Here is a 27,210-nt window from a genome sequence, read left to right as displayed (position 1 = left end):
AGCAGAGTCAGACTGGCCTAGCGGGACATCACAGGACTCTCCAGGGTGCCCTGATTCTTCGGCAGGCCCTGGAGCAGAACATAGAGGGGGCCTGCCATTAACTGTGCTGGCATCAACGGAATGTGCGTCCTTGGACACACATTTTGTTAATAGGTATTGTGGTGCAGAAAGCAACGTCTTCCTGCACTGCATTAGTTAAAATGGCTGCCGGCTTATCAGAGGCCATCAGCTAATGTCAGCGAGCTTGCTGTGGTCAGCACATGACAGAGAAGTCATACGTTGCCCACGACTTGCCTGCTGATATTAGACGCCGGCCTCTGATAGGCCGACGACCATTTTAAGAACCGTGCGGGATATAAAAGAGGACGCATCGCACGAGCTCAGGGTGATAAGAAGAATCTCCCCCTCTCTTTCTCTGTGGATGCCTGTGGATAGTGGACATAGTGGCCCAACATGAAGGAACATGGGGCCCAGAACGAGGAATATAAGACCCAGGACAGAGGAACATAAGGGCATAGAATGAAGGAAAATAGGGGCCCAGGATGAGGGACATTGGAGCCAAGGGTGATGAAATATAGGGGCCCCGGATGAAGACACATAGGGGCCCAGGATGAAGGACATAAGGGCCCAAGATGGAGGAACACAGTAGTGCAAGACATAGACCATAGGGGCCAAGGAGCGGGACAATACCAACCCAGAACGGGGAACATAGGGGCCCAGGATGGGAAGCATAGTTGCACAAGATGGTGGAACAAAGGGGTCCAGGTTGGGGAACATTATTAATTAAAGTGGTCCGGGGTGGGAGACATTATTAAATAAAGGGGCAAAGGGTGGGGGACATTATAAAATAAAGTGGCCCAGGGCGGGGACATTATTAAATAGAAGGGCACATGGTAGGACATTATTAAATAAAGTGGCCCAGGGTAGGAACATTTTTAAATAAATGGACCCAGAATGGAGGAAATTATTAAATAAAGGGGCCCAGGATGGAGGACATTACAGAAAGGGGTCAACATGGCCGACATTATTACTGTATAGGGACCAGAATCAGTAACATAAATTATTGGTTTAAGGTGGCAAGTGTGGGACATAATGTTAGGAGTCGAGTTCCCGCTGCTGCACAGGGGGAATCTCGAACCATGTCTGCTGCGGTCTCTCATTCTGCATCAGCCGCAGTGGAGCCTGCTCAGCGGAGACATCGGTCCCAGGGTCTTGCTCAGTCTCACTCTGTGCAAAGGGTTACTGCTTTTCCAGCTTCTGCCATTGAAGCCAGTGCTGTGCAGCGGCGAGCAGACGCTTTTGGGACTAAAGGTACCGTCACATTAAGCGACGCTGCAGCGATATCGACAACGATGCCGATCGCTGCAGCGTCGCTGTTTCGTCATTGTGTGGTCGCTGGAGAGCTGTCACACAGACAGCTCTCCAGCGACCAACGATGCCGAAGTCCCCGGGTAACCAGGGTAAACATCGGGTTACTAAGCGCAGGGCCACGCTTAGTAACCCGATGTTTACCCTGGTTACCAGTGTAAATGTAAAAAAACAAACACTACATACTTACATTCCTGTGTCTGTCGCGTCCCGTGGCCTCAGCTTCCCTGCACTGTGTAAGCGCCGGCCCTAAAGCAGAGCGGTGACGTCACCGCTGTGCTCTGCTTTATGGCCGGCACTGACACATTCAGTGCAGGAAGCTCTGAGCAGCAGCGCGGACGCCGGGGGACGTGACAGACATCAGAGGGTGAGTATGTAGTGTTTTTTTTTTACTTTTACAATGGTAACCAGGGTAAATATCGGGTTACTAAGCACGGCCCTGCGCTTAGTTACCCGATATTTACCCTGGTTACCATTGTAAAACATTGCTGGCATCGTTGCTTTTACTGTCAAACACAACGATACACGCCGATCTGACGACCAAATAAAGTTCTGAACTTTCAGCAACGACCAGCGATATCACAGCAGGATCCAGATCGCTGCTGCGTGTCAAACACAACGATATCGCTATCCAGGACGCTGCAACGTCACGGATCGCTATAGTTATCGTTGCAAAGTCGTTTAGTGTGAAGGTACCTTTAGTCCTGCTTTTCCCCTTCTGAGCATGCCCAGGGCAAGATCTCCCGTTGGAGATCGAGGGTCACATGCTCAGATACTGCAGCAGATCCCATTGGTCCTCCAGGAAGGTCCTGAAGGTGCTCAACTTCTGTGGCAGCCTCCCATTGGTCCTTCTGGGAAGGTCCTGTACATGCTGCAGCTATAAAAGGTTTGCATGGCCGCACGGCCATGCGCCAGTATACACTTGTTTATTGTGAGTGAAAGTCGCTCATTAATCATCCCCTCCCTTGTGTTTCAATCCTCACGTAAGGAGGATGATTGTAATCTAGCGCCTGACTCGTAACCAACACTGGTACACAAACAGCGTCTATTGCTGTGACCGCCAGTGCGGCACCGTGCGCTATCACCGCGCTTTCCAAACCCAAGTCTGGGTGGTTAGTGGCGTCCGCCAGTGCGGCATCGCATGCACGCTCGTGCTATTTAATTATTAGTTTTGTTACGTGCGGTACTGCGGCCCTGTGACGCAACAGGGTTCGCCTATTTCACACAGGGTGAAGCTAACCCGTGTGTGTCCTCATTGTACCGCCATATAGTCCGTCATTGCTTAGCAGCAGGTTCCATCTCTGCACGGTGGACCCCGGGCTGCGAACGCACCTTATTCCTTTTCTCTAATTATTTGGTGCGTTCCGCTAGCCCTAACTTTATACTAGCGCCAGGGTCTGGCTAAGTAATGATGGACGAATAGCAATTGCAGGGGTACATCCAGCTGCTGGAGGGCAGGTTGGCGGCTCTCGAGCGTGCAACCTCAGCGGTGGATGTTACCGCAATAGCTGTTCAGGCTGCTAGCGTGGCTGCGGCAGCTTTACCCACTGCCATCTCTGTTCCGACCTTATCTCACCTCCCGCTGCCAGAGAAATACTCTGGTGACAGTAAATCCTGTAGGGGTTTCGTGAGCCAGTGCGGTATACACCTCGAGCTCCTGGCTGCACTTTTCCCACAGAGCGGGCACAGGTGGGATTCATAATTTCTCTGCTGTTGGACAGGGCATTGGAGTGGGCTACGCCGCTGTGGGAGCGCGACGATCATGTGGTGCAGAACGCTCCTCGGTTTCTGAGCACTCTGAAACAGGTCTTTTTAGGACCCCAAGTCACCCATGATACGGCGCTCCAGCTGCTGGCATTGACTCAGGGTTCGTCGATGGTCAGCCATTTTGCCGTCCACTTCCGCACATTAGCGTCTGAGCTGGAATGGTCGGATAAGACCCTTATCCCGGTATTTTGGAGAGGGCTGGCTGACCATGTGAGGGGTGCTTTGGCCACTAGGGAGATTCCCGCCACACTGGAGGAGCTCATAGCTATATCAACCCGCATCGACCTTCGTTTTCACGAGCGAAGGTTGGAGCGAGCCCAGTGTAGGCAGAGGTTTCGGCTGGCTCCCACCTTCGCCAAACCTCAGGAATCTCCGGTCCAGGCGTCCGAGTCACATGAGGCCATAGAGGCGTTGCGTGCGGGATCTAAGTCTCGGTCCGCTCATGCACCTATGGTCTGTCATGTTTGCCGGCAGTCAGGACATCTTGCCTCCAAGTGTTCTCAGCGGTCGGGGGGAACGTCGGCGTCTAGTGGTAGTTGGAGGAGGTACACTAGACACGGAGACGTTTTCCTCTAAATTGTCCTTCAAGGGGACAATAACCATAGGCCCATCCACTCCTACGGTAGAGCTTTGCCTGGACTCCGGGGCAGAAGGCAATTTCATGTCATCTGCTTTCGCCCAGCGTCACGCAATACCCCTGGTGATGCTCGCCAAACCTGTGACCGTTCGAGTGGTAAATGGGTCGACTCTACCCTCACAGATTACACATCAGATCATTCCATTCACTCTTTCTATGTCTCCATCACATCAGGAGATTATCTCCCTATTAGTCATTCCTGAGGGAATTGATGAGGTCCTGTTGGGGATACCATGGCTTCGCTATCATTCTCCTCATATAGAGTGGTCCTCAGGGAAAATTTTAGGATGGAGTAAATCATGTGAGGGTAGATGTCAGAGGGAGTGCGTTCAGGTTACTTCTACAGAGGTACCCGCAGATCTTTCCTCTCTCCCCAAGCACTATTGATCCTATGCGGACGTGTTCTCCAAAAGGGCTGCGGAGACCCTTCCTCCTCACCACCCCTATGACTGTCCTATTGACTTCTTGCCTGGTGCAGAGCCTCCCCGGGGTCGAGTCTATCCGTCATCTCTCCCAGAGACGGAGGCAATGTCCAAGTACATTCAAGAGAATCTGGCAAGAGGATTCATTAGGAAGTCAGTGTCACCTGCAGGGGCTAGGTTCTTCTTCGTGCAGAAGAAGAATGGAGAACTACGTCCATGCATAGACTACAGGGGTCTTAACGCCATCACCGTTAAGAATAAGTACCCACTACCCCTGATATCTGAGCTTTTTGATAGGCTACGGGGAGCAAGGGTATTTACTAAGTTAGATCTGCATGGTGCTTACAACCTGATTCGCATCCGTGAGGGGGACGAATGGAAGACAGCTTTTAACACCAGGGATGGGCACTATGAATATCTGGTGATGCCCTTCGAGCTCTGTAATGCCCCAGCCATTTTCCAAGATTTTGTGAACGACATCTTCCGGAAGATGGTCACCACCTCGGTCGTAGTCTATCTGGATGATATTCTCATCTACTCTCCAGATATTGACTCCCATCGGAGAGATGTTCGCAAAGTTTTTGACCTCTTACGGGCAAACTCCCTCTACGCCAAGTTGGAGAATTGTGTGTTTGAGCAGGAGTCCTTGCCTTTCCTTGGCTATATCATCTCTGCCCAGGGATTGGCTATGGATCCTGCCAAGCTACAGGCTGTGATGGACTGGCAAGAACCCCATTCTCTTAAAGCGGTGTAGCGCTTTATGGGGTTCATTAATTACTATCGCCAGTTCATCCCACACTTCTCAACTTTGGTAGCTCCCTTGGTTGCCCTCACCAAGAACGGAGCAAATCCCAAGTTGTGGTCGGAGGAGGTCTCCAAGGCCTTTCTCTTGATTGTCACACTTCGCTAGCGCTCCCATCCTACATCGCCCCGATGTAGATAAGCCATTTATTATGGAGGTGGATGCCTCATCCATTGGTGCTGGAGCAGTCCTCTTCCAAAAGGATGCTCAAGGTCGGAAGTATCCTTGCTTCTTCTTCTCCAAGACCTTTTCACCAGCGGAGAGGAATTATTCCATCGGGGACAGGGAGTTGCTAGCCATGAAGTTGGCTTTCTCAGAGTGGAGATACCTCTTGGAGGGAGCTCGCTTTCCCTTCCAAGTGTTCACAGACCACAAGAACTTGGTGTACTTACAGACGGCCCAGCGGCTGAATTCTCGCCAGGCTTGATGGTCCCTGTTCTTCTCCCGGTTCCATTTTACTCTCCATTTTCTCTCCAGGAGAAGAACATTCGTGCCGACGCTCTCTGTCGCTCCGTAGTGTCCCCTGAGGAGGAGGAGCCTCGGCTTATTGTCCCTTCTGAGAGCCTGAGATCTGTGGCTCCGGTTTCGCTAGAGTCTGTGTCCCCAGGCAAGACTTTCGTTCCATCTAATTTGCGACCGAAGGTTCTCTCTTGGGCTCACTCATCCAGGGTGGGTGGACATTTTGGGACCAAGAGGACATCTGAGCTTTTCGCGAGGACATACTGGTGGCCGCATATGGCCCGTGACGTCGGGGACTATATTCGGGCGTGTGTCTCCTGCGCCAAGAATCGGTCTCCTCGGCAACGGCCTGCTGGGCAACTTTACCCCCTGCCAGTGGCAGACAGGCCCTGGGAGATGGTCGGGATGGACTTCGTGGTGGGCTTACCCAAGTCTCGTAACTGCACCGTTATCTGGGTTGTCACCGATCATTTCTCTAAGATGGTGCACTTGGTGCCGCTTCCACGGTTACCTTCTGCACGGGCCTTGGCGGCGTTCATTAAACATATTTTCCGTTTACATGGCATGTCTGATAAAATTGTCAGTGACCGGGGTCCCCAGTTCGCGTCTCGGTTTTGGAGAGAGCTCTGTCGTTTACTCAGCATAGAACTAAATCTTTCCTCTCCATATCATCCCGAAACTAATGGGTTGGTAGAGAGGGCCAACCAGACTCTGGTGACATATTTGCGACATTTTGTCTCTGCTAGGCAGGATGACTGGGCATCTTTGCTACCTTGGGCAGAATTTGCTCTGAACAACGCCGTAGCCGATTCCACTGGGCAGACTCCTTTTCTCCTTAATTACGACCAGCATCCGCGTGTCCCCTGTGCCCATGCCCATGTCATCCACTGATTCCAGGGTGGCAGACTGGGCAGTGGAGGCACGTGACATTTGGGACCGCACACAGGATGCCATTCGGGCTTCCAAGGAGAGAATGAGGGTTTCTGCCGATGCTCACCAGCGCCCCGCTCCGACCTTCGCTCCTGGCGACTTAGTGTGGCTCTCCGCCCATAACATCAGGCTGCGAGTTGAGTCCACTAAGTTTGCACCTTGCTACATTGGTCCTTTCAAGGTTCTGGAACAGGTAAACCCTGTGGTCTACCGTTTGGCTATTCCTCCGTGCCTTGGTATCACCGACACCTTCCATGTTTCCCTCTTAAAGCCCGTCTATATGTCCCAGTTTTCTGAGTCATCTGCCGGGACATCGGGTTCGTCCACGGATGAGTGCGAGGTGAATGCTATCGTGGGGTGCAAGGTAGTACGTGGCAAAAAATACTATCTGGTGGACTGGAAGGGCCACGGCCCTGAGGACAGAACCTGGGAACCTGTAGAGCACATTCGGGCTCCGCTGCTCATTGCAGCCTTTGAGCGTAGCGAGGCCCAAGGAGGGGGGGGGCTTGTTAGGAGTCGAGTTCCCGCTGCTGCACAGGGGGAATCTCGAACCATGTCTGCTGCGGTCTCTCATTCTGCATCAGCCGCAGTGGAGCCTGCTCAGCGGAGACGTCGCTCCCAGCGTCTTGCTTAGTCTCACTCTATGCAAAGGGTTACTGCTGCTTCTCAAGCTTCTGCCATTGAAGCCAGTGCTGGGCAGCGGCGAGCAGACGCTTTTGGGACTAAGTCCTGCTTTTCCCCTTTTGAGCATGCCCAGGGCAAGATCTCCCGTTGGAGATCAAGGGTCACATGCTCAGATACTGCAGCAGATCCCATTGGCCCTCCAGGAAGGTCCTGAAGGTGCTCAACTTCTGTGGCAGCCTCCCATTGGTCCTTCTGGGAAGGTCCTGTACATGCTGCAGCTATAAAAGGTTTGCAAGGCCGCACGGCCATGCGCTAGTATACACTTGTTTATGTGTGTGTTGTGAGTGAAAGTCGCTCATTAATCATCCCCTCCCTTGTGTTTGAATGCTCGCATAAGGAGGATGATTGTAATCTAGCGCCCGACTTGTAACCATCACTGGTACACAAACAGTGTCTATTGCTGTGACCACCAGTGCGGCACCGTGCGCTATCACCGCGCTTTCCAAACCCAAGTCTGGGTGGTTAGTGGCGTCCGCCAGTGCGGCATCGCATGCACTCTCTTGCTATTTAGTTATTAGTTTTGTTACGTGCGGTACTGCGGCCCTGTGACGCAACAGGGTTCGCCTATTTCACACAGGGTGAAGCTAACCAGTGTGTATCCTCATTGTACCGCCATATAGTCCGTCATTGATTAGCAGCAGGTTCCATCTCTGCACGGAGGACCCCGGGCTGCGAACGCACCTTATTCCTTTTCTCTAATTATTTGGTGCGTTCCGCTAGCCCTAACACATAATTACTGTAGGGGCCAGTTAGGAGACATTATTATTGCTGTAATGTAATTATCTTTTGAAGATACTCTTTTCCATGGTAGTAATAAAAGAGGATCCTGTTACTGGGCAGGATGGCACTATGTCTCATTTTTTTCTTCAACTGACGCAGTGTAGAGCTCGGGGAAGAAGTGAGGAATGTGCTGTAGAAGCGGTCAGCTATAGACATTTGTGTGTTATTTTCTGCAGAGACGAGTCCAGACAGGAAGAAGTGATAGCGGTCTGCGCCGGATGAGGAAGAAAAGCGAAAATGAATGACTTCAACTACAGACATCACTGGTAAATCAACCACAGTAGAAAAATACAGTATAGAGTGTCAATAAAAAATAATGTTTATTTAAATATAATTAAAAACAGTAATATTCAAGGTGACTGCATTCCAAGCCGGGAAGGCCACTACACAAAATGTGATCCAAAATGTGCTTGCAGAATATAGTATACTTTAAGCCACTAGAATGTAACATGCACACATTGCAGAAAAAGGTGGCTATAGTGAAATAGTAATTAGCAGCACTTACATGAATAAGGAGTTTGTGTTTGGCTTTCTTTGTCAGGAGGCGTGTGTTGGGAAGAGGTGTGACTGTTTAAATAGTATGTGTGACCAATCAGCGGTAGCGGTTATGGAGGTGTGTGTCGGTCATATGTCAGCCGTGCCGTGTGCATAGATGCTGAACGTAGTAGCCAGTTCCGCTGTAAAGCACGCATGCGCTGCTGACGTCATCCCTCCTTGAGACGCATAGACTTGCGGCCTTGGAACGTAAGCCATCATGGTCCGTCTGTGAGACGGCGCATGCGCCTGAGCTCCTATGCGGCCACTCGTCCAGACGTCAAAGGGTGAGAGAGCGCTGCATGCGTCACAACGGTGGTTAAATGTTAGCTACTCTACCTTAGAACTTATGGGCATTAACTTATATTGGCAATGTGTCTAAACGTGATACAGGAAATTGTGCTGCATACGGGAAATACTTCTAGTACCATAATAGTGAAGATTAGTGCTGTGTAAATACACTAGTGTATATGAAGTGTTAACTAATGCAGTGTAGTGCCCGAAAAAGGACCTAAAAGTGACGTGTGCTGGGTAAAAACAGTAAAATTAACATTAATTGTGTATCAAGCATATTATTATTTAGATAAATATTTTAGTTTAAGATAACTAACTAAAAAAGTGAACAACTGTACAATGTGCAAATTGGCTGATATCAAAGTGCTGAATTAATTGACATCAGAATTACATCAGTTGTGCATCACATGACAATACATAGTATGCACATGACGCTGTCTCATAGTATAGTTACTAATCTAAGTTCTGCGTGACATAATAAATTCACAATTCTCAATGGAATTTACTTCATGAAAATGTCCTAGTAAATATGACTTCTCAATTTAAAGGAATAAATCTTCTCCATGGCTAGAGGTTGTAGTTGAACCATCAGCGCGGGACCCGGTTACCTGTTGAGTGCTGCAGAGCAATTTGGGATGTCATAGTCTTCATATAGGAGTTTGGATGAATATTCATGAAAAATTTATGAGAAAAATTATTCTCAATAGCCACACCGCAGATGAAATTCTCAACCAGACATCACTGGTAAGTCAGTGTTTTATCTGTACACCAACTTTGTTAGTTGTGTATAAAGATGGATACTTTTAGTTTGCACCTGAACACACCAGTTTTCTGTTTAAAAGTGACATTTTTTTGCATATTAGCTCTCTGACCGAGCACTCCACCCATCAGCCTATGTCAGTTTTAATTGCAGCAGGATGCTATCTACCCACATACAGGTGCTTCTCACAAAATTAGAATATCTCCTAAAAGTTAATTTATTTCAGTTCTTCAATACAAATAGTGAAACTCATATATAGAGTCATTACAGAGTGATCTATTTCAAGTGATTATTTCTGTTAACGTTGATGATTATGGCTTACAGCCAATGAAAACCCAAAAGTCATTATCTCAGTAAATTAGAATACTTTATAACACCAGCTTGAAAACTGATTTTAAAATGTGAAATGTTGTCCTACTGAAATGTATGTTCAGTAAATGCACTCAATACTTTGTCAAGCATTTGTTCAAATTTCATTGAATCCATTCTTCCCTCTATCCGTGAAATGTTCCCTGTGCCATTGGCTGAAACACAACTCCAAAGCATGATTGATCCACCACCATGCTTAATGGTTGGTGAGATGTTCTTTTTCTGAAATTCTGTGCCCTTTTTTCTCCACACATACCTTTAGGATCATTGTGATCAAAGAGTTCGATTCTAAACTAATCAGTCCACAAGACTTATTTGTAAAAAGCATCAGGCTTCCTTAAATGTTCTTTTGCATACTTCTGAATTTTATGGGGAGGATGCAGAAGAGGTATCCTTCTGATTACTCTTCTATGAAGGCCATATTTATGCAGGTGTCAATGAACAGTAGAAAAATGTACCACAACTCCAGAGTTTGCTAAATCTTTCTGAAGGTCTTTTGCAGTGAAGTGGGGGTTCTGATTTGCCTCTCTAGCAATCCTAATGACAGCTCTTGCTGAAATTATGCTTGGTCTTCCAAACCTTATCTTGACCTCCACTGTTCCTGCTAATTGCAATTTCTTAATTAGGGTAAGTTCACGCTAGGCGTTTTTTCAGCGTTTTTTTTTTTTCTGCAGCAAAACCTAATCTCTTGACAGGAAAGAAGCTGCAGGATAAAAAACATGTTTTCCTTGTTTTTTCTTGTGTTGTTTTCAGCGGTTTTGGCATGCTAGATTTTTCTCTTGTGTATGCTGATAAAGTTTAGTGTTGGAAAGAAATTTCTATTCCATAGAATCAGGTTTTGGCACAAAAAAATGCAGCAAAACATGATACCTGCATTTTTTGGAGGTTTTTACAGCTTTTTTTTCCACCACTTAAGTAAATGGGTGCAAAACGCTGAGAAAACACTGAAAGAAGTGACATGCTCTAGGTCCAAAAAAACATGCACAACACAAAATACTGATAAGAAAAAAAAAAAAAGATTGTGTGTGCCTGAGATTTCTTAAATCTCATAGACTTTGCTGGTACTATAAAATGCAGCTGAAAATTAGCATAAAAAAAAGCATTAAAAAAACGCAGCAAAAACATCTAGTGTGAACTTAGCCTTACATTTCGAACTGAGGAAAGGGCAACTTGAAAACACTTTGCTATCTTCTTATAGCCTTCTCCTGCTTTGTGGGTCTCCACCATTTTCAGAGTGCTAGGCAGCTGCTTAGAAGAACCCATGGTTGCTGTTTTTTTGGCACAGGGTTAGGGGAAGCTAGGTTTTTATAAAGCTAAGACATTTGCATCACCTGACCTTTCCTAAGAATGATAGTGACCAAGCCATAACCCTTTTAGAAGGGCAATTAAAGGGAACCTGTCAACCCCCTGGCGTTTTTTAACTAAAAGAGCCATCTTGTGCAGCACTAATGCTGCATTATGTCAAGGTGGCTCTTTTATTTGGGGTCCCTTCCAATGCTGCAATATCACTTTTTATAATTTGCCTGCCATACCTGTAGTCTGTCCGGGGGGCATGTCTTTTCCCCCGGACACAAACGCCTCCCAGCCATCCCTCGGCCCCTCTGTGCGCCGGGCACCGCCTCCTCTGCCTTCATTAACGTCCCCGGCGCCTGTGCTGTAAGTTCCCATCATGTGATGTGAGTCGAAGGGCAGCGCAAACTGCGCATGCCCGAAAAAGGAACTTACAGTGTAGGCACCGGGACCAGTAATGAAGGCACAGGAGGTGGCGCCCGGCGCACAAACTATATAGGGAATCATGAATGACAAAATGCCAAAGAGACCACTAGCCATGTGACTAGGTATTAGGCAAAAAGATTGGACACTCCTGAATGTACATATGAAAACAATTGTGTTTAATAAATTTATACTTTTTTATGTATTTTTTTGGACTAAGTACTCCATTTTCGCCTTGTTTTCACACCCCTTAGTGTATCTGGGATGCAGTTACTGACAGTTCAGCTGTCCAATCTGGTACAGGAGCTAGCTGAAGCTGTCAGTACTTTGATTGGTGTGGCAGTATTTGTCCCTTGTATGTGGTTTTATTTAGTTGCCATGTGGTGGTAATATATGGACTGGTCATGATGTGGTATTTCTCCCTTGTACGTGGTATTATTCGGTCACTATGTGGTGATAATATGTAGTCTGGCCATTGTGTTGCGGTATGTCTCTGTTGTATGTGGTATCATTCGGTCACCATGTGGTAATATGTGGTATGGTCACAGTATGGCCGTATTTGTCCCTTGACTGGTAATATTCGGTCACTATGTGGCAGTAGTGTGTGGTCTGGTCATAGTGTGTTGGTATTTGTCGCATGTATACAGTATTATTCTGTCACCGTGTTGTAGTAATATGTGGTCTGGCCATGATATGGTGGTATTTCTCTATTCTATGTGGTATTATTCTGAAACTATGGGAGGTTAATCTGTGGTCTTGTCATAGTGTGGTGGTTTTTCCCCCTTGTTTGTGGTATTATTCGGTCATTGTGTGGTTGTAATATGTGGTTCGGTCATGATGTGTCGGTATTTGTCCCTTGGATATAGTATTACTCTATCATTATATGGTGTTAATATGTGGTCTGGTCTTGGCATGGTGGTATTTCTCTCTTGTACGTGGTATTATTTGGTTACTATGTAATGGTGATATGTGGTCTGGTCATGGTGTGGCATTATTTTTTCGTAGTATGTGGTATTATTTGGTTACTATGTGGTGGTAATAAGTGGTCCAGTCATAGTGTGGCAGTATTTCTCCCTTATATGTTGTATTATTTAGTTACCATGTGATGGTAATATGTGGTCTGGTCATGGTGTGGCAGTATTTGTCTCTTATATGTGGTATTATTAGGTCACAATGTGGTGGTAATATGTGGCCTGGTCATGGTGTGGCTATATTTGTCTATTATATGTAGTATTATTAGGTCACAATGTGGTGGTAATAAGTGGTTCAGTTATAGTGTGGCAGTATTTTCGCTTGTATGTTGTATTATGTAGTCACCATGTGGTGGTAATATGTGGTCGGGTCATGATGTGGCAGTATTTGTCCCTTGTATGTGGTAGTATTAGTTTTGGTAGAGTGGACTGTGTTGCATATGGAGGTCACTTGTTCTCTCTGATATCAATAACGAGAAGATTCTATATTTCCATTAGAGATTAAATACTTGGATGTTTAACCCCTTCTCGTCCTGTGACTATTCCACAGTAGTAAGTATACACTTACATGGGTTCTCCCGTGAAAACAAGTAACCACCTCTCTACAGGATAAGTGATAACTTATTGATTGGTGGGAGTCCAACTGCTGGGACTTGGCCGATCGGCAGAAATGTGGAACTTTTCTCCCCATTAGAATGGAGTGGCATGTACGACTCGACCACTGATTAAAACATTCCCTAAGTGGCTGCACGCACTGCACTTGGATTTTTTTTGGAAGCCCTAAAGAGGATGAATACAGCAGCAGTCAGATATCCTACCTGCAGCTCCATTTTAAAATGGGGATACAAGTTCCCCATTCTTTCAATTGGTGTGATTTCCAATGATCAATAAGTTATCACTTATCCTGTGGATCCTGTGAATCGGTGATATCTTGTTTCACTGGCAGACACAGACAGAAAAGGGCCCCTGTGCAAGAATAATAATTATGTGCCCTTTGTAGCCCAAGAGCTCCTAAAAATGCAAAATTGCACCTGCATTGGAGATATTAATCGGTCCCCTTATCTCTTGGGCCCCTGTGCGGCCTCACAGGTTGCACCAATGACATGTCCACCCCTGACTTGTTTTCACTTGAAGAACCCCTTTAACGCAAACTTCCATATTTGTACATCCGGTTATGGTACGCGAAAAATTAGATGTACAGGAGCCACCTGTTTTACAGTTAATACTCCACTATAATGGGGATTACAGCTCACAGATAATTGCACATGATTGTGTCATGGGGTCTTAGAGTCAATTCCTCCTGTGGACCCCAGAACACCCCAGTCAGACCCTGACTGCTGGATCTGCAGCAGAAAAAACTGTGATTGTGTCAAAATAACAGCAAGCAGCCGAGCAAGTGACACCTTACTGAAATCAGGGACTCAGCCCATACATCATACTGCTCCCAGATAACTGTTAAGATTCATCCATTAGGACATGATCACCTGTGTCCAAAAAGGTAGCGGGTACCAATCAGCAACAGTGTCATGGTGCCAATGCTTCTTACAGGGGGCATTTACCTCAAACAATTAGGCTTCTATGTGGTCCGTTCACATCACACATGATCAGGAAAGGAAAAAGTACCACTACTGTACCCACCGGCCAAGGGCCAGACAATGCGCTCAGACGCTTACCAGAAGAAATTCTCTTTCTTATTCGTCCCTCGGGAACTCTGTTACTTATGGGTATGTCTTTTATAAGGCAACCGCACAATCCAGTGCCTCAGTAAACCATACCCCAAGGCTGTAATGTTTAAAGGGACAGTGCACCTTGAACAAAACAGAACTGCTGGAGTGACTCCCTACATGACTGGCCCGACCATGTATTATATGGCCACCCATTAATGGGGTTGTGCTATCCCCTCACTTTTTCGCCAGTCATTGAGAGATGCTCCAGTTGCACAGGCAGTCATTGGACGCCCCTGTGGTGTCGTACACACATCCTATTCTGTTCAATAGAGTTATGCTTTTTTGAGAGGCTTTTTCCCCCCAGGAGCCTCCTGATGTCCCTGGAGACTTGCCATGGATGGGTTGTATGTATCTTAGTAGTTATGTCACCTTCACATGACACCAATCAACCTTTATTGCACTGATATAGAGAAAAGTCAGGAACTGGAACATCTGACATAGGGTGAGGCAGTCACGGGCGGGTGACGGGTCTCCTTCCTTTCTTTGCCGACGCAAAAAAAGCCATAAATTAAATCCCTGGCAAATCTGCCGGTGTCAATCATGCCAGGGGTGATGAACCCATATGGAAAGATAAAGGTGTCATTATGTTAAGCCTGAAAAGTGTGGGTGGATGTGCATCCTCCCATTTTTGGAAATCCACCTACATATAAAAAGCACATTTTTCTCCTATTCCCTCATTGTTGTGAGCCTGCTGTTATTAGGGGACTGTCGCCCTCAATATGACCTGGAGCACTGGAAGTTATAATTCTACATCCGTTCATCTAGAATACAGTGGCTTGCAAAAGTATTCACCCCCTTTGTATTTTTCGGGTTTTGCTACCTCACAAGCTGGAATTTCACTGTTTTGAAGGTTTGCATTAGTTAATGTAAAGAACCTGCCTACAACTGTGAACATTTGCTTTTTTTTTTTGGAATATGAAGTAAAGGTACCGTCACATTTAGCGACGCTGCAGCGATCTAGACAACGATCCCGATCGCTGCAGCGTCGCTGTGTGGTCGCTGGAGAGCTGTCACACAGACAGCTCTCTAGCGACCAACGATGCGATGTCCCCTGGTAACCAGGGTAAACATCGGGTTACTAAGCGCAGGGCCGCGCTTGGTAACCCAATGTTTACCCTGGTTACCAGCGTAAACGTAAAAAAAACCAAACACTACATACTTACATTCCGGTGTCTGTCCCCCGGCGTTCTGCTTCTCTGCACTGTGTAAGCGCCAGCCGGAAAGCACAGCGGTGACATCACCGCTGTGCTCTGCTTTCCGGCCGGCGCTGACAGTGCAGGAAAGCACAGCGCCGGGGGACAGACACCGGAATGTAAGTATGTAGTGTTTGTTTTTTTTACGTTTACGCTGGTAACCAGGGTAAACATCGGGTTACTAAGCGCGGCCCTGCGCTTAGTAACCCGATGTTTACCCTGGTTACCAGTGAAGACATCGCTGGATCGGTGTCACACACATCGATTCAGCGATGTCTACGGGAGATCCAGCGACGAAATAAGGTGCTGGCCTTCTAGCTCCGACCAACGATGGCACAGCAGGATCCTGATCGCTGCTGCCTGTCAAACTCAACGATATCGCTAGCCAGGACGCTGCAACGTCACGGATCGCTAGCGATATCGTTCAGTGTGAAGGTACCTTAAGCAACAAATAGGATAAAATAACTGAAAACCAGTGTGCATAACTATTCACCCCCCTAAAGTCAGTACTTTGTAGAACCTCCTTTTGCATCTACTACAGATGCAAATCACTTTGGATAAATCTCTATGAGCTATCCACATTTTGCCACTGGGATTTTTGCCCATTCCTCAAGGCAAAACTGCTCCAGCTCCTTCAAGTTAGATGGTTTCCTCTGGTGAACAGCAATCTTCAAGTCTGACCAGAGAGTCTCAATTGGATTGAGGTCTGGTCTTTGACTGGGCCACTCTAAAATATTTCCAAGTTTCCCCTTTAACCACTCGAGTGTTGCCTTAGCATTATGCTTTGGGTTATTGTCTTGTTGGAAGGTGAATCTCCATCCTAGTCTCAACTGACAGACTGAAACAGGTATTCTTCAAGAATATACTTGTATTTCACACCATTCATCTTCCCCTCAACTCGGACCATTTTCCCTTACCCTGCTGTCAAAAGACACCTCTACAGCATGATGCTGCCACCATGTTTCACTATGGGGATAGTGTTCTTGGGGTGATGAGTTTGGTGTCAGACATAGCATTTGCCTTGGTGGCCACAAAGTAAAATTTTTGTCTCATCTGACCACAGTACCTTCCTCCATGCATTTGGGGAGTCTCCCACATGTCTTCTGGCAAACGGAAAACGAGCCTTACAATTTTTGTGTGTAAGAGTAAGAAGAGGCGATGGTAACTCTAAAGATTATGTGGCATTAGTGAGCAAAGTTTGACATCTGCTGGCTGGAGGAAACCATGCGGAACCAACCGGCACCAGAAGGGTTGCAGGGGGAACAAATTCATGTGCGGGACCCAGTCAGGTGCCTTGGATGATGGAGTTCCCCTATATAAAAGTCCAAACCGTGGGAGGATTTGGTGCCAAGGAGAGGAGCGGTGCAGATGTGGGAGGAAGATGCTGAAGCCAGTGCAACAGGCCTCATTAGAAAGCGTGTGGCTGCAGGGTGTTGGCCACTGATAGACAGAGCTCAGATGATGCCCAGTGAGCCATGAAGAGGTGACTACGATGGTGAAGACCCGACCTGCGCTGGTCAAGATCAGAATCTTTGCCCTACGCTGGTCAAAATCCAGAGCCCAGACGACTCATGCCGAGAGCCATGACGCAGTCTTTTTTTTTTTCCTTATGCCTAGGAGATAAATGCTGCCGGTCAAGCACTGAAGATCTGAGAGGAGATGTCGACCAGAGAAGGATGCCTGCGGTTACAGAAGGATGACACAAATGAGCCAGGCCATCACTTCTAGCAATACCATATGGTACAGGGGTCGGCCTTGGTTAGGACCACAGGTGGGATGAGGGCTGGATGGATCACTGGAAGCTTAAAATTACCTGATAGACTTTGTTAGAAGCAATTGCAGCCTCTCTAACCAGCTCTGTATAACACAATACAGTTAATAAATGCTTTAAAAAAGCATGTATAACCTTCTCTTTTCCTATGCTAATGAAGGCTCATTCTGGCAGCGTCACTTCTCAGAATCCTGGTGTACGCTGCTCGCTACAGAGAAGAGCACTGCGCATGACCAGAAGTCATCTTATGAACTTTGAACATGCCAGAATGTGTGCCGCGCCGTCTGCTGAACGCAGATGAATACGCATGTGTGCACTGAGGCGTGCAGATTCACCGTAGAGATTGTATGGGTGAAATTTCTCTTGCGGAGATTCATGTCTCTGCAAGAGAAACTGACATGCTGCAGTCTGGAAAGACGCGCCACATGTCCGTCTCCTCAGGTGAGCCGCGGGCGTCTGTGCACACATAGTGGGCATGAGATTTCTTGAAATCCCATCCACTATGCTGTAACATCTGGATGCTGCGGGTTGGATGCTGCACAATTACGCAGTGTTCACTGATCGTCTGCACATACCCATAGATTGCACACAGGTAGATGTCCTGTCACTAAGCATGGGACTTTTGAAGGTAACTGCTTGCAACAGAAATTTTTAGGAGCTTAAGAGCAATTAGGGGTGAATACATATGCACACCACAATTTTTAGTGTTTTGATCCCATAAATTTAATTTATGCCTATATTGTTCTCACTTCACCAACTTAGACTATTTAGTGCTGATACATCACACACAAATCAGATTGCAAAAATATTTAAACACAGGTTGTAATGTAACAAATTAGTAAAAAGCCAAGGGGGAGAATACTTTCACAAGCCACTGTAGGTCTATGTATATTTGATCTCCTCAATTCCTCTTCCACATGACCGCTGCAGGCAGTCAGTGTCCATCGATTAGCTTCAGCAGCTACATGTTGTCTAAACCCAAAGAGGAAGTGAGGAGACCGACCTTTAACAACTTTTGCTAGCTACCATTTATTTTGGGCTGCCGATTTTGGACTTGATGGGAACGTCTATGAGTTTTGCCAATGAAAACTGGACATGTTGAGGCGCCTTCACTCGGCCAGATGATAATGCCGTTGCCCCCATCTGTTATCCTGCCTGACCGGTCTATCATCTCCTTGTATCTCTTCATTTATCACCTTGTGTGCTAGTGAGTGATGATAGTGGGCAGGTTGTGCATGTGCCCTGTGAATGCTTGTCTAGTGTCTCACCGCTGTGTACTTGCTGTAAAGGAATGGCTCGTTCTCCTTTTCTGTGTACAAGGAAGACACCATCTATCACGTGCTGGAAATATGGTGTCTCTTTCCTAGACTCCTAGGTGTGGTCACAAAAGTCACGTTAGGGTCAGACAACAAATGTGACTTCGTCGCATACACATGTAGAACCTAAATCTAGAAGCCACAATTGATTTCTTTCTCTTTTTTTTCCTCCAAATTTCATGCAAACCTTTATGCAAAGTCTCAAAAAAAGGAGGTGAAACTACTTTTACTCTGCCATTTGATAGTCCAGAATTTAGCTACGGTAGCACAGATGTGAATTTCAGAAATCCACAAGCAAAAAGTAATGGTAGCATAATACTACATCCTCTACAGCCCAGACCAATGGGTTGCTGGATTATTGGAATTTAGGATTGTTCCAACACCACATACAATTTCTTTAGACTTCTGCATATGGACAAGAGAGATAACATAGAACATATTGTAAGCTAAAAGTGGACTGAATTTCTAGACTTTTTTTTTTCTTTCCTAGAGATTCTAGGAGGTGAAATAAAATTCACAAATTTTAAAGGAAGACTCCAACCTGAAGTAGAAAAGCATTTTTGAAGGGTTATTCCCATCTTAATGAATGGGTATTGTCGGATAGTGCTTGTAAGTACAAGCAATTTTGCAATTTAATGGTTATTAACATTTGCAGCCATTCTTGAGATATTAACACTTTTCTTTACAGCTCATTGCTTTGGAGACCGACCACCGCTGCTAGACAGCAGAACATGCTCAGTGCTCACAAACTCTTTCCCGATGGGCTTGTAAGCTCAGTTTTGTAGCTGCCCAGGATCGCTGAAGTGTGCTGTTACCGTGCCTATCCTGGCCAGCAGTGCTTACAAAATAAATGGCAGCGGTGGTCGGTCTCCTACAGTCAATCAGAACGTGACACCTAGTGGTCACAGGAGGGACTGCAATATCATGTTCAGGCCCTCTGTGCTTTATTTTGGATCACGAGGGGAGTCTTCAGATTATGCTAATACAACGCCCCCATTACTTCCATAGAGTGGAGTCGCATGGATTACCATCACCTGAGACAAGTATTTTTGTGCCCCTTAAAATCCATTACCCAGTATCACTTCCTGAGTCCCCTCCACCAGTCCAGTACTGAACTCCTTGTTCCCTTGAGAAAAATACTGATGTAATTATACTTTCCGTTTTGACCTTCGAGTTTTTTTTCTGCTTTTTGCTGAAGTCAGACATAACATTTTAAAAATAAAAATGTATACGTTGTTATAGATTTATTGACTTTTTTACTACACAACAATTTCTATTAAACTGGCCATAACCCATAAGCCTAACCTTAGGTAGGCCTAGAAAAAGTGTAAAACCATAATAGCAGTCCTTCATTATAACTGAAGACCGTATTCAGTGTCAGACTGAAGAACATTGGGCCCACCGGAGGATTTGATTCTGAGGGCCCACCTTTCCCCCCACTGAAGAGCCCCATAGCAAATGCAAGGTTGCACTAGGAACTCTCCTGAAGGAGAAGCCAGGGCCCACCGGAGGATTCTCTGGTGGGCCAGTCCAACCCTGAGCGTATTGAATCATGAGCAGCATCTCGCCATGCCGTCTTCATTGATTTGCCGCTGCTTATGCAGAGCAGAGCAGTCATGATGGGTTTGTCATAGGCTACTGCGCTCTGTATAGGCAGTGACCGAAAAGACAAAACTCACTTCTTTATACTGAGAGCTTTGTCAATGTGGTCACTGCCTATGCAGAGCGCAGCAGCAGATGATAAACTCATGCCGCCAGAGCTCTGCAGAAGAGGAAACCACTGCTTCCATTTGCATTCATTATTAGCCATCGGATCTGTTTTGCACAGGAACAGACATTACTGATGTATTATAGCGGTGACACAACAGATCGATTTTGCACATGAATGTAGAAATAAACACATATGCAAATTGCCTCTTCAGATAAAAAGAGGACTTGAACTCTATAGCGCCACCTGTTGGAAGTAGCGATCCTACAAGTCACAGTCAACTCTTTAACGAGTCGTGCAATATGACAGGATAAAAGCCAAATCAGTATCTCAACTCGCAGACACGGTTTCGGGCTGTTGACCCTCATCAGTGCGAAGCATGAGAACTGATTTGGCTAGGTGAGAGGCTCTGGACTGGGGTCTAAGGGGTAAGCCTCCTTACCTTGACAAGCCAGAGATGGTATGTCACTCTCCACAAGGAGAAACCTTACCCCTTAGAAATAAACACAAGAACTTAGTTTAGGAACAGATTTGGAGCTCCATCTTGTGCTCACAAGTGTAATAGCAAGTCAAATTGTCAATGTCAGTCTGCAGTATGGTACAGCGCCTGACTTCATTATAACTCATGTAAAAGTAGAAAACCAGGAAAAGCTGAGTGTTCACAAACAATAATGTATCACATAATTTACCCGGCATCCCCGCTGTTGTCATTATCAGGCAGCAGCAGTAGTGCAGGCTGATATATAATGGGGGTTGAGTTTGGACTGTTACACCAGTTCATTAACACTAGCGTTTTGTATGCTCATCCTAATGAAGGAAATGCAAGAGTAAGTTTCAATATGGCCAGAGTCACACTAGACCGTAATACGGACGAGTGCTATGCGATAAAAAATTGCATAGCGCTCGGACCAATGTTAATCTATGGGGCAGCTCCCATCATCCGTTGTTCTCTCGGCCGTATTCAGGGCCATATTTGCCACTAGGTACTTGAGGGCACGTGCCTAGGGCGGGACGATGCGGGGGCAGCACTTGAGCAAGGTTTTTTTAAAATTTTTATTTATTTTAGTCCTGGGTCACCTCCCGACCGACCGCCGACCCCAGCAGCCATGCATACAGGAGGGGGGAAATATGAGCCATGCATACAGGAGGGGGGGGGGGAATATGAGCCATGCACACAGGAGGGGGGGTGAATATTAGCCATGCATACAGGAGGAGGGGAATATGAGCCATGCATACAGGAGGGGGGGGAATATGAGCCATGCATACAGGAGGGGGGGTGAATATGAGCCATGCATACAGGAGGGGGGGGGGAATATGAGCCATGCATACAGGAGGGGGAGGGGAATATGAGCCATGCATACAGGAGGGGGGGTGAATATGAGCCATGCATACAGGAAGGGGGGGGAATATGAGCTATGCATACAGGAGGGGGGGTGAATATGAGCCATGCATACAGGAGGGGGGGGAATATGAGCCATGCATACAGGAGGGGGAGGGGAATATGAGCCATGCATACAGAAGGGGGGAATATGAGCCATGCATGCAGGAGGGGGGGAATATGAGCCATGCATACGGGGGGGAATATGAGCCATGCATATGGGATTGGGAGGGAGATGAGCCATGCATACAGGAGGGGGGGCAATATGAGCCATGCATACAGGAGGGGGGGGGGAATATGAGCTATGCATACAGGATGGGGGGAGATGAGCCATGCATACAAGATGGGAGGGGGGCATTATACATTATACAGTATTGAGCATCATGTGGGGTCATTATACAGTATGGAGCATCATGTGTGACCATTATACAGTATGGAGCATCATGTGTGGCCATTACACAGTATGGAGCATCATGTGTGGCCATTATACAGTATGGAGCATCATGTGTGGCCATTATACAGTATTGAGCATCATTTGGGGCCATTATACAGTATTGAACATCATGTGGGGTCATTATACAGTATGGAGCATGATGCTCCATACTGTATAATGACCCCACATGATGTTCAATACTGTATAATGATGTGTGGCCATTATACAGTATGGAGCATCATGTGTGGCCAATGGCCATTGTACAGTATTGAGCATCATGTGTGGCCATTATACAGTATGGAGCATCATGTGTGGCCATTATACAGTATGGAGCATCATATGTGGCCATTATACAGTATTGAGCATCATGTGTGGCCATTATACAGTATGGAGCATCATGTGTGGCCATTATACAGTATGGAGCATCATTTGAGGCCATTATACAGTATGGAGCACTGTGTGGCCATATTTTTTTGTTATAATTATTGTATGTGAAACTGTGTTGATCAGCAGTGCTAAATGGGTGTGGTTGGGACCTGGATATGGGTGTGACTAGTTGTGAAATGGGTGTGGTCAGAGGTGTGGCCTAAAATTTACTGCGGCGCACTACGCGTGCTGCAAACTTTATACCTCTTTCCCTTCTTCAAAAGTTGGGAGGTATGATACCGCATTTGCCAGATCACAGCAAGTGCCACAAATCCCATAGGGAATGAGGCCAAACGCAGTGTTGCTGCAAGTGATCCGTTACGCGGCAGATGCAGAAAAACTGCCCGATCTGCAAAAGGCTACTACTTTCACATCAGCGATTCTTGCCAAAGTCACTGCCGATAGTGTCATACTCACTAAAGGGGGAGGCAGCACTAAAAGTGCCTAGGGCAGCAGAAACTCTAAATACGGCCCTGGCCGTATTATACATGCGAGTGAAAACGCAGCATGCTGCGATTTCCACCGTATCTCGGCTGAGAATGGCCAATGAAAGTCTATGGGTGTGAGAAAACCTCTCACACCACACGGACCATCAGTGTGACTTGCGAGAAATACGCAGCGGTGTTCTATAGAAAAGCCGGCAATTCAGTGCGGTGTACAGTAAAATTACACTGTCAGGTTAGAATAGAATAGGTATATTTATATATATACAGTACAGACCAAAAGTTTGGACACACCTTCTCATTTAAAGATTTTTCTGTATTTTCATGACTATGAAAATTGTACATTCACACTGAAGGCATCAAAACTATGAATTAACTCATGTGGAATTATATACTAAGTGTGAAACAACTGAAATGTCTTATATTCTAGGTTCTTCAAAGTAGCCACCTTTTGCTTTGACTGCTTTGCACACTCTTGGCATTCTCTTGATGAGGTTCAAGAGGGAGTCACCGGGAATGGTCTTCCAACAATCTTGAAGGAGTTCCCAGAGATGTTTAGCACTTGTTGGCCCTTTTGCCTTCACTCTGCGGTCCAGCTCACCCCAAACCATCTCGATTGGGTTCAGGTCTGGTGACACAGTGAAACAAACAAGGCAGCACACTGTAGCGCAAAACATGCAAACATGAAACATGAAAGTTAGACTGCATTACTGCACTAGAAATATGAAAAAATGAGAGCATTTAGCGCATAAATTGGCCAATTTACGTGTACCTGGTAGCCACTTTACGGCATCTCTCGTATGCCAGGTCCTACACTTTCCCTGCTGAGAACAAACGTCTTCATCTGAATGGGTACCTGTGAAACCTCTTCTTACACTAAATTTCTCTCTGTGGAGGGGTAATGGACCTGCTGTGATTAAAACACCTGTGGCTAAGAGGCGGAGTGCTCTGTCAGAAGGCTAGTAAATACAAATTTCAAAAAACTGACCGTCACATCCAAACATAGATCAAGTGTGAACAGGTGCTGAATCTAGAGTCACCAACTCGTACACAGTCAAACAAACAAGGCAGCACACTGTAGCGCCAAAACATGCAAACATGAAAGTTAGACTGCATTACTGCACTAGAAATATGAAAAAATGAGAGCGTTTAGCGCATAAATTGGCCAATTTACGTGTACCTGGTAGCCACTTTACGGCATCTCTCGTATACAAGGTCCTACTTCTTACTACGCTTAGTCTAAAAAGAGGTTTCACAGGTACCCATTCAGATGAAGACGTTTGTTCTCAGCAGGGAAAGCATAGGACCTGGTATACGAGAGATGCCGTAAAGTGGCTACCAGGTACACGTAAATTGGCCAATTTATGCGCTAAACGCTCTCATTTTTTCATATTTCTAGTGCAGTAATGCAGTCTAACTTTCATGTTTGCATGTTTTGGCGCTACAGTGTGCTGCCTTGTTTGTTTGACTGTGTACGAGTTGGTGACTCTAGGTTCAGCACCTGTTCACACTTGATCTATGTTTGGATGTGACGGTCAGTTTTTTGAAATTGGTGACACAGTGAGACACATATATATATCTTTATAAAATACATAGCTAGATAGCAGAATAGCCGACAATTCAATTGTCGGGTTCTGTAAAATCATTGCAGAACCTAACAGGATATGAGACATGGTTTACATACAGTAAACCATTGCATATCCATTAGATTTTTATATGTCCCTCACTAATAATGTTAGTAGTGTGTGTGTGTGTGTGTGTGTGTGTGTGTGTGTGTGTGTGTGTGTGTGTGTGTGTGTAAAATTTGGGAGCTGTAGGTGTTAAATTAAAGGATTAGTTCATGGAAAAAACTGGCGTAGGCTCCAGCGCAATTTTCTCCGCCAGAGAGGAAAAGCCAGTGACTGAGGGCAGATATTAATAGCCTAGAGAGGGACCATGGTTATTGCCCCCCCCCCTTGCTAAAACATCTGCTCCCAGCCACCCCAGAAAACTTAGCCTCTCTCTTCCCACTGCCCTGTAGCATTGGCATATGGGGTAATAATGGGTTAATGTCACCTTGATATTGTAAGGTGACATTAAGCCTGGTTAATAATGGAGAGGTGTCAATAAGACACCTATCTATTATTAATCCAATAGTCTGAAAGGGTTAATAATGCACACACACATTAAGAATAAAGTATTTTAATGAAATAATGAAACACACAGGTTTTAACATCTTTATTGTACGCTCAATCCAAGCGAAGCCCTCGCTCTTCTGTAAAAAAAAAAAATCCAAAATAAAAAAGCAACCATATCTCATACCTTTCCGCCGTACTGTCAAGTCCCACGCAGTTATCCATATCTGGGGGCATTTACATTTTACAACCGGGAGCGCTGCTAATGCGGCCCCTCCCGGCTGTAAACGACTGGGGAATGAATGAAATGCAGGGAGCGGAGCTTCGGTGACTAGCAGTGCCGTCACCGAAGCTGCGCCCCCTGGCGGCATGAACTCAAACTCTTCAGCCTGGGAAAATGCCAGCTGATTTTCCCACGTGATGTCTTAGAAAGGTAGACGCGAATCACTTTGACCAGGTACAACTTGTTCTGAGAACACTTCAGAGGGTTTACTGGAGATGGGCAGAAAGAGTGGAGGACAATGGAGGGAGGAAACAGGTTGCAAAACCACCTTATCCTGGTGCAGAATAAGATACGGTGAGCGACATGAAAGAGCTGACAGCTCCGAAACCCGCCTGATGAAAGTGATGGCCACAAGTAAAACTACCTTCCAAGATAGAAAGGACAGAGAGACCTCTCTGAGCGCCTCAAAGGGAGGGACTCCTGACAACTTTCAGAACCAGGTAGAGGTCCCAGGGATCTACAGGGGAACAATATGGAGAGGATGCATGAGCCACTCCTTAAAGAAAAGTTCTGACCTGAGAATGTTAGGCTAAGTTACTTTGGAAAAGAATGGGTAACGCAGAAACCTGGACCTTCAGGGAACTGAGAGCTAGACTGGCATCAAGCCCTGATTGAAGAAAGGCCAGAACAGATGGAAGAGAGAAAACCATTGGCGGGGTGTGATTGGTCTTACACCAACAGAAGAAGGCTTCCCATGTCCTATAGAAGACTCGAGACGATGCTGACTTCCGAGCCTAAATTAACGTCTGATTCACTCGCCTGAGAACCTGGTCGCTCTTAGAACTGCAGCCTTAACAGCCACGCCGTAAATTTGAGCAATCAAGAATTCTGGTGGATGATGGGGCCCTGAGAAAGCAGATCTGGTCTGTCTGGTAATCTCCAAGGGATGTCTCCAAGTAGATTGACGATCTCTGCATACCAGGCCCTCCTGAGCCAATCTAAAAATATTAGGATGTCTGGCACCTCTTCCGCCTTGATTTTTTTCAAAAATCCTAGGGGGTAGGAGCACACTGCAGCCAGAAACATGCACATGCCACTTTGTGAGTACTATTTCTGAACCTTGGCTAAACTTTGTCTGATTTACCCTATGCTTATTTTACACTATGTTCTACTTTAGTGATTTGAACAAGTCACCTTAATTAATCCAACTCTGCATATTGCTGTGATGTTTATACTGGCAATCTGGTGGTCCACACTATTACATATGCACTTTGCACTTCATTATTATTTATACCGTGGACAGGGCTGTATTTAGAGTTTCTGCTGCCCTAGGCACTTTTAGTGCTGCCTCCCCCTTTGGTGAGTATGACACTATCGGCAGTGACTTTAGCCTTTTTGCAGATCCGGCAGTTTTTCTGCATCTGCCGCATAACGGATCACTTACGGCAACACTGCGTTCGGCCTTTTTCATTCCATATGGGATTTGCGGCACTTGCCGTGATCTGGCAAATGCGGTATCATACCTCCAAACTTTTGAAGAAGGGAAAGAGGTATAAAGTTTGCGGCGTGCGTAGTGCGCCACGGCAAATTTTAAGCCACACCTCTGACCACACCCATTTCACAACTAGTCACACCCATATCCACGTCCCAACCACACCCATTTAGCACTGCTGATCACACTGTTTCAAATACATTAATTATAACAAAAAAATATGGCCACACAGTGCTCCATACTGTATAATGGCCACACATGATGCTCAATACTGCATAATGGCCACACATGATGCTCAATACTGCATAATGGCCACACATGATGCTCAATACTGTATAATGGCCACAAATGATGCTCAATACTGTATAACAGCCACACATGATGCTCAATACTGTATAACAGCCACACATGATGCTCCATCTCCATACTGTATAATGGCCACACACAGTTCTCCATAATGTATAATGACCCCACATGATGCTCCATACTGTATAAT

The 27,210-nt window shown here is 46.1% G+C and overlaps 1 protein-coding gene across 4 annotated transcripts in view; it reads left to right on the top strand.

Moving 5' to 3' along the window:
• Positions 1-27,210, top strand: part of LOC143805229 (uncharacterized) — a 286,521-nt gene that overhangs the window by 106,226 nt on the left and 153,085 nt on the right. The window contains exons 2-3 of one of the 4 annotated variants that reach the window (XM_077284253.1): positions 8,026-8,115; positions 9,226-9,421. The exons of 2 other annotated variants lie outside the window; for them this stretch is intronic. The gene's annotated coding sequence lies outside the window, so the exon portion shown is untranslated. The remainder of the gene's footprint in view (positions 1-8,025; positions 8,116-9,225; positions 9,422-27,210) is intronic. One more of the 4 variants, XM_077284254.1, reaches the window with a different exon arrangement.

The sequence above is a fragment of the Ranitomeya variabilis genome, chromosome 2 (genome assembly GCF_051348905.1).
Source record: "Ranitomeya variabilis isolate aRanVar5 chromosome 2, aRanVar5.hap1, whole genome shotgun sequence".
In the NCBI taxonomy this organism is placed as follows: Eukaryota; Metazoa; Chordata; class Amphibia; order Anura; family Dendrobatidae; genus Ranitomeya; species Ranitomeya variabilis.
This window is presented reverse-complemented; position numbering and strand designations above follow the sequence as displayed.